This window comes from Chaetodon trifascialis, chromosome 2 (genome assembly GCF_039877785.1).
Source record: "Chaetodon trifascialis isolate fChaTrf1 chromosome 2, fChaTrf1.hap1, whole genome shotgun sequence".
Taxonomy (NCBI): Eukaryota; Metazoa; Chordata; class Actinopteri; order Chaetodontiformes; family Chaetodontidae; genus Chaetodon; species Chaetodon trifascialis.
The window spans coordinates 23,909,749-23,918,360 of NC_092057.1; the positions used below are offsets into that span (position 1 = coordinate 23,909,749).

General features: G+C 43.5%; 1 pseudogene; it reads left to right on the forward strand.

The window, feature by feature from the left end:
- Positions 1-732: 732 nt before the first annotated feature.
- LOC139337352 (perforin-1-like) lies at positions 733-4,611 on the forward strand (annotated as a pseudogene).
- Positions 4,612-8,612: the final 4,001 nt, after the last annotated feature.

The following is an 8,612-nucleotide window of genomic DNA, read 5'->3' on the forward strand; positions in this document are numbered from 1 at the left end:
GCAGAAGAGCAGCTGTTCTACTCTGAGTCCCTCATGGATGACTGAGCTTCTCAACCTATCTCTGAGGGAGACGCCAGCCACGCTCCTGAGGAAACCCATTTCAGCCGCTGGTACCCACGATCTAGTTCTTTCAGTCATGATCCAGCCCTCATGACCATAGGTGAGAGTCGGAACGAAGATTGACCGGTAGATTGAGAGCTTTGCCTTCTGGCTCAACTCTCTTTCCGTCACAACAGTGCGGTAGAGGGAACACAATACCACCCCAGCTATTCCGATTCTCTGACCAATCTCATGTTCCATTGTCCCCTCACTCGTGAACATGACGTGCTACGATGTGATACAATGTGATCATTCTAAGTTTGAAGTTCTTTCCTTCTCTAGCTATCTTCTCAATTATTCTTGTTTTGTTTTTTATTCACATGCTGTAGCACATTAAGCTTTCACAAAATGCCAGTTTCCCTTTCTGGCCATTTATGTTCCATCTCATCTCTCAATAGTGTGTGAAGGAAGTAGAAGTGTCACACATTCTTACAGCAGGCATAACAAATTAGCATGAGTGCAGATGGTTAAATATAAAATGTATGAGAATCACAAAGGCAGTCAAGACTCCGCCTCCAAATAATGATTAAATAAAGAAAGAAAAAATTAATCACAAAAAAAAGACTCCGCCTCCACATCAGTAACTATAATATAGGTTGGACAGCAGGCTCCTGAACAGATCTTGCTGTCAACAGTCATGGTAAGACCCCTGAGTTATCTCTCTGAAACTAATACTTTGACCTGAGTAATCTTTCACATCAAAATCTTCTTCATTTGTTTAGTGCCAACCAGTTTATATTGAGATGTTACATTCAAAGTTTCCATTGTTTAACTGATTCTGCCCATGCCATTTCTCCTGTCTCGTTGTTTAACCCTTTCATGCAGATGGCAAAGCTCTGGTATCTGATGCTCCTGTCCTGGGCATGGAGTCCTCTGTGTCTGCCATCCAGTGTCAGCTTCATTGGTACACCACAGGAGTGTGAAAAGGCTCACTTTGTCCCTGGTTACAATCTGGGTGGAGAAGGCTTCGACATTGTCACGATGGAGCGCAAAGGTGCCTATGTCATCGACACTGAAACATGGAAACTTGGTAATGGCACTTGCAGGCTATACAGAAACAGCTACATGAAGGGAGAGAAGCAGAAGGTCCCAGCTGCTGTGGTGGACTGGAGAAATCTCCCCAAATGCAGCTTAAAGGTCTCCAGTACAGTCTTTGACTCTGTTGAAACTCTTGTCAATGATTCTACATCGTCTGTGTCCAATAACTGGAAAGTTGGCCTTGATATTCCTATCGACCCCTTTGTTACTATCGGGATTGGCTTTGGAGGCTCCCACTCCAGAGAGTCTCTCTTTGGCATGCAAAAGTCAAAGCAAGACCGCTACACCTTCTTTCGCCACTCTGTCAGCTGTAGCTTCTACCGGTGAGTATGTGGACAGATATTTGACTTTTTGTCATGAACTCTGAAGTTATTTGGTCAGTCAACTGAAAATATTTACAGTACTCTGGCTAATTGGCGATAATTGCAATAATTTTGCTTTGAACCAAAAACAACATAAACCGTGACGTGTGGGTAAAATGCGAGTGGTGGGCTGTATCTTATCTGTATACTTCCTTTTCTTCACAGCTACAGAGTGGTAACAAACCCTCCACTGAGTCATGAGTTTGAATCAGCTGTGAACTCCCTTCCTTCATATTCACATGAGGCTGAACCATTATATCGCAGTCTGATCGACACATATGGTACACATTACATCACACAAGTGTCTCTGGGAGGTGAAATAAAAGCAATCACCTCCATCAGGACCTGCGAGGCAACCATGAATGGACTTTCAGCAACAGAAATCAGTGACTGTTTATTAGTTGAGGCCTCGGCTACCTTTGCCAGTACTGCCAGCATTAAGGCCATGACTGAACATTGTCAGGCAAAGAAGAAGAAGTTAGGCTCTAACCAAAGTTTCAGCAGCATGTTTAATGAGCGTAGCACAGAGGTCATTGGTGGAAACATCAACGGCGCCGATGTCCTCTTTGAAGGTCAGTCAAACCCCTCCATGTATAACAGCTGGATTGACTCACTGAAAAACACCCCTGATGTGGTCCGATACAACATAAAGCCCCTGCACACCATACTGTCAAGAGGTCATCCTGCCTCCGATGGACTGAAGCAAGAGGTGGAGAAGTACATCAAGAAAAACGCAGTGTTGAGTAAATGCTCAGAAAGCTGTAAGATTGGACACAGATCCAGCAAAAGGGATCCTTGTGCTTGTGTTTGTGACAGTAATCAGAATATCAAGTCAAACTGTTGTCCTGCTGGGAAAGGTCTTGCAACATTAAAGGTCTTCAGGCTCTATGCACAGGGTCTGTATGGTGATAGGTGGACTGAGACAGATGGTTCAGTTGAGGTGACATATGGTGATCAGGTTAAGCGCACTGTCATCATAAGTAATAATGACAATCCCAAATGGCCGGAGACATTTGAATTTGGACCCATAACCATCAACATGAAAAACAAACTTATGTTCAGTGTTTATGATGAGGATTCTTACTGGAACAGTGATCTACTTGGCGAGTGTTCACTTGATCTGCGTAAAGGGAAGGTGACTGACAGCTGCATGTTAAATCATGGTACCCTCTTCTTCTCCTACATAGTAGAGTGTGCACCAAGTCTTGGTGGTCCGCAATGTCAAGAGTACATTCCAACCCCCCTGAGTCCCTCCCTAGCCAAGGTCTACCACACCAGAAATGGGGTCCTTGCTGGAGAGACAGGGAAGTGGAGTGCTAAATCAGTCATTGGTCAGTCAGGTTGAGGTCAGCTGTTGGTATGAGATGGGGTGATGAGAAAACAAGGATTTGACTTGATGATGATCCTGCATGCAGTGAATAGCATCTTTGGTTATGTTAGTCTTATCTTTTTTTCTTTGACTTTTGTCAAATTTCTCAAATGTAATCTAAATATGTGTTTGTCAGAAACAGGGTTCAATAATATACCTTTTCTTCTGCTTCTTATTTGTTAGTTATAAAATCTGCCAATAAAGCATCAACAAAGACAACACAGGTGTACGTTTGTTTTCTGTTGAAGAAATACTGTCGGATTTGTGATTCATGTGTAATATTGAATTGTGTACTGATAGTTTGCCCAATATATGACCCAATTAAAATAATTTATGTAAATAATAACATTTGTAGATCTCCTTTCATCCCTGGAAAAAAAAAAATCACTGTAATTTGCAGCTACAATTTCACAATTTAATAATAAAAGAAGTTGGGTGAGGAGTGGGTGCAATAAGAAAAACAAGTGAAAAGAAAGACAGACAGAATGAGGAGTACATTATGGGCTCTATTTTCATTTCTGCCACTGGCGCGGCGCAAATTCAGGTCTGCTTCGCCGATGGGGCGTGGTGGCGCAGAGTTTGGCATTTCGTGCAATGCGCTGCGGGCGCAACTACTCCCTCTTCTCATCTCAGTCCCACCCAGCTGTGCAACTCAACAGGAGGGAGGGGAGAAGGCATGGAGTGGGTTTGACACAGCCAGGTCCAATCTTCACCAATCACAGCAGCTCCTCGCCTCACCTTTAAATACGCCGCTGGCGAGGCGCATGACAAGTTTCGAGGTATGGCAAGCCCGCACGGGTAAGTGTCGACGCCCGAACTTGTCCCAGGAGGAGGTCCTTAGATGGTAAATCCTGGGCATCCTCCTCCTTTGACCAGTTGACCAGGTCTGGGGTGGCGAGCTTTCAGTGCACTTTTACACAGCGACGTGGACTGAACTGGACCGAAAATCCAAATCCGCTGGCTGATTATGCCGACACCTCCCCCTACTGCGCCACAACGCCCATCCTGGTGCATCTTTGTACGCCCGCCTGCACTGCATGAAAGTGTGCCGCACTAGCGGCAGGGACAAAAATAGAACCCTTAGCTGTTATTCACATTAGAGCATCTCAAAACTAACAAAACCACCTGTATACATCAAATAACTTGTTCATGTGTGTAAGGTCGTGGTGTGCTGAAGCAGGATGCTTCAAGTGTGCAAGTACTTTGACAGTCTGAAGCTGAGACGATGGAGCTTTAACTGTAAATGGACCAAATAGCATGCACGCATGTACAGACAGACATGCAGACACTGATCCGTGTGTGCAAAAAGGAAAAAACATGTGTTATAAAATGCAATTTAAGTTTGTGTTGTATGAAAATAATCATCCAAAAAGTTGGATTTTGACATGCAGACCAGTATTGAGCCAAAGAACGTTTGCTGCCAGTGTGCGGGAATATGATTTAACGAAAAAAAAAAGTTGAATAATTTGTAAATAAATTCATGCATTATTATACTTCTTTGCAGTAATTATCTTGAAAATGTCTGTCTACCATGTTTTGCTTCATCACTCTATGTCATGTCTTGTATTGTCATTTTTGAAGCTATTGAGATGTTTTAAGTGTAACTTTATACTGATGCAACATCTGGTTTTATGCATTGTTGTGTTCAAGCTCACCTTGATAAATGATTAAACTTGATTACACTCTGCTCTGTGTCCCAATAGCTACATCAACACCAACACTGATTGTGAATCAGAGAGATAACTGATCTTGTTAGTTCTCTGATATATCAAATAGTGAGACATAATTATCACATTCAGAAGTTGTAAATCTGGACCCAGATGCAGAGTCGTAACAATTTATATTTTAGAAACACAAAATTACCTTAACAGGGAAAAAGTTCATCCATCCATTTTCTATGCCGCTTATCCGTTTCGGGGTCGCGGGGGGGCCGGAGCCTATCTCGGCTGTCAACGGGCAAGGTACACCCTGAACCGGTCGCGAGCCGATCGCAGGGCACATACACACACCATTCACACTCACACTCACACCTAGGGGCAATTTAGAGTCACCAATCAACCTAATGAGCATGTTTTTGGAAACCCATGCATGCACGGGTAGAACATGCAAACTTCACACAGAAAGGCCCGACCCGGGAATCGAACCTGCGACCTTCTTGCTGTGAAGCACACGCACTACCTGCTGCGCCACTGTGCAGTCCGGGAAAAAGTCCAACAAAGAAAAAGAAACTCAAAAACTGCGGGAAAAGTAGCAACTCAGGAAAAAACACAAAAACACCACAACGGCGAAAAACTCACTCAGAAGGTAGAATAACTAAAGGTGTCTAGGAACAAACTCACTAGAGAACAAAACGACTATCAAACTCAATGTGTCTCGGAGCAAACTCACTAGAGAACTGTACAGCAAAACTACAATCACTGGAGGCACGAGAGAGAGAGAGAGAGAGAGAGAGAGAGAGAGAGAGACAAGAGATCACAACAGGCGCAGAACTCGTATAACAAGAGCATAGAGAATAGTCTGGCACAGGAGTCAAACTGGAGCTGGCTTCAGAAGCCTGGTTGATCAGCCCATGAGGCGCAGGTATGTCTAATGAACTCGCACCTGGGGAGATCAGACCCGTCCCTCTTTCTCAAGGTCCGCCTGCTGACAGAGAGGGAGGAAAGAAAATCACCGTTAACCCTGGGAGAAAAGAGACACCGGAGCCGAATCATGACAGTTGTATTTAGAAGATTTCCATTTTTTTCACTGATGAGTGTAATGCTCTTTGGTACATTGCAGCACAGTTACAATATTTCAATATGTCTTTCTATTTGGAAATATTTCACTTTGTTCTCTTTAGTTCTTGTCTTGATAATGTGAGTGCAGTTGTTTGTGGGGTGAATATTTCTATAGTCATCTCTAAAAATGCCAGGGGCCCGTTTCACAAAGCAGGTTTAGTGAAAATTCTGAGTTTGTTAAGCCTGAAATGAAGGAAACTCTGAGTTTTCCGTTTCACATAGGAAGGTAACTCAAACCAGAGGAGGAGGGGTAACTCTTGCCTGTTTCACAGAGAGAGGTAACTTACCGTATCTTATCTTATCTCGGTCAGTTACCATGGTAACAGACTCTATGAACCTAACCTGGTCGGGACCAGGTTTTTCTCAATGAACCTCGAGTTTCTCTCTGTCTCCGCCCTCTGTCAGCCACACGTTTTTTGATTTCCTCATTCATTCAGTCAGCAGGCGAGTTTTGGTATAACATAGTTCTGCCGTCTGTTATTTAAAAAAATCAGTCAGTCAGCCTATATGAGAAGTCCACTTTTTTCCCACTAACATGGCATGTCCTTTTGACAACGATCCCGTGGATGAAGGTGCAGCATGACTGCGCAGGGAATTAAATAGATAGATGTTCTGGCATTTCCAGACAATTATCTTTTTGAACGGTACCGTTTCACGTCACAGTCCATCATCTACATACACAACCTAATCCGTCCTTACATTTGCAACATTACCAGCCGTAGTCATGCTCTCACATCCCAGCAGATATTGTGTGTTGCGCTGCGTTTCTTTGCAAATGGGAGTTTTTTTGTATAATATCGGAGATGCAGAGCACTTAAGTAAGGCAACTGTATGCAGGGCGGTCAGAAAAGTGTGCCTCGCGCTTAAACGGCTATTACCCATCTTTGTGGTTTTCCCTGGACATAAACCTGTCAGAGTCATCAAGGAGGAGTTCTACAGGATTGCAGATGAATTATATAGAGATCCAAATGAATTTTAAATTATATTCCATTAATGACATTGTGCTGCAACCTCAGACTGGGATTAGTAATTTTAATTTCTTTTAGGATTTCCCTGTGTGATTGGCTGCATAGATGGCACACACATCCCCATCACGGCTTCCTCGCATAATGAAGCAGATTATGTGAATAGGAAGTCCATCCACAGCATAAATGTGCAGGTACATGTAGATTGACTACTGTTTCAAAATGTTAAAGACTGCATCATAATTCAACATCTGTCATTCTCTGCACTGTCAAGATCGTATGTGATGCTGCATACTTAATTTCCAATGTGGAGGCCAAGTGGCCTGGGTCTGTTCATGACTCAAGGATTTATCGCGACTCTAACCTGAGCAACAGACTGCAACGTGGTAAGCAGCCTAAAGATTTGCACAATATAATTCACCTGTCTCCCTCCTTTAATATACTCTGATGTGTCCCCTACACATTACAGGAGAGTTTGATGGCCTTCTGCTGGGTGACAGAGGTTACCCATGCCAACCCAGGCTGCTGACCCCTTACCCTGACCCTGAACCAGGCCCCCAACAGAGCTTCAACCGGGCTCACTGCAGGACAAGAGCCCGGGTGGAGATGACCATATGGCCTGCTGAAAGCTCGTTTCCAGTGCCTACGTCACCTCAGGGTGACCCCTGAGAGGGCCTGTGATATTATTGTGGCATGTGTTGTTCTTCATAATATTGCCACTATTAGAGGAGAGCGACACCCTGCCCTACAAATTGAAGACCCTGATGATGACCCCATCCACCTGCCAGCTATGCAGGACGGCAGAGCAGTCAGAGACACCATATGCCATAGTCATTTCAGAGATTGAGTCACCATCATCACCATCACCATCACCATCACCATCACCATCACCATCACCATCACCACAGCAGTCAAATAAAGACACAATACACACTTCATTTGGTCTTCTTTATTTCCTACAAATAAAAGAGCTAGATTAGTTAATGTTCCAATAGTTAACATAACATAATTCACCTGTGACCATGCACCCACCTCTAATTTGTGTTCCAGTATTTCAATTTCTAAATCTGCCTTCCTAATCTGGCGGTCCAAGTATTGCATTTCTTTGTTGGTTTTTTGGATTTTTTTCAGCAGGTGAATTTTATAAATCTCTTTTACTGGTAACTGGGAATACATAAGGAGGACATTAAATTATACAGTTGCACATGAATTCCACAGAATGAACCTCTGGTGTTTACTGAACATCCATCTTACTGTGTCAATCTGTGCAGTGGAAGTTGAGGGACTCTCCTGCTGCTGCCCAGCCATGCCCTGTGAAAAAGGATGAGAATGTGTTAATACTTCAGTGTAGGATAAATGTCACACTCTATATTCCACCAGAATATAGAGAACTATCAGTAACATATCAAGATGTCACCTCTATAGACCTTTCTGGATCCCCCTCTGTAAAGGCAGCAGACACGGTTCCCTCGTGCTCTTCATCCTAGATGAGTGATATGTTTCAGTATACTTAAACTACCACTTGGCAAAATCTTTGGAGTATTGCCTGCTTACAGTACAGTCACAAGGTCTGTTGTGGCATTAGATGACTCCACCAGGCAGATAGCACCATCAGAATCTGTTGAGACAAAAAAAAAAAAGACACGAAAAGGAAATAAATATTTTTATGAATAGGCTTAAAAGAGATATATTGGCCTAGGCATATTACATTTTATAAAGGCACTTGTGTCTTGGGGGCAAGCTCTGAAGATGAGCTCCCTCCAGCAATTCCCTCAGCCACTGGCCTTCCTAAATTGTGGCTTAGGGCCAGCTCCTCTGCCTCCGTTAGAGGTGGCAGTGCTGGGCCACCACCCGTTTTGCGGGCATCTGCCTTCTTTCTGTTGGCTGAGCAGAAGTCTGTGTTAGTTTAAATAGGCTTAATTATTTAACAGAATATGATATAGATGAGAAGACATTTATGTGTGTGAAAACAGCATTATGTTGGGGATAAAACAACAGCCAC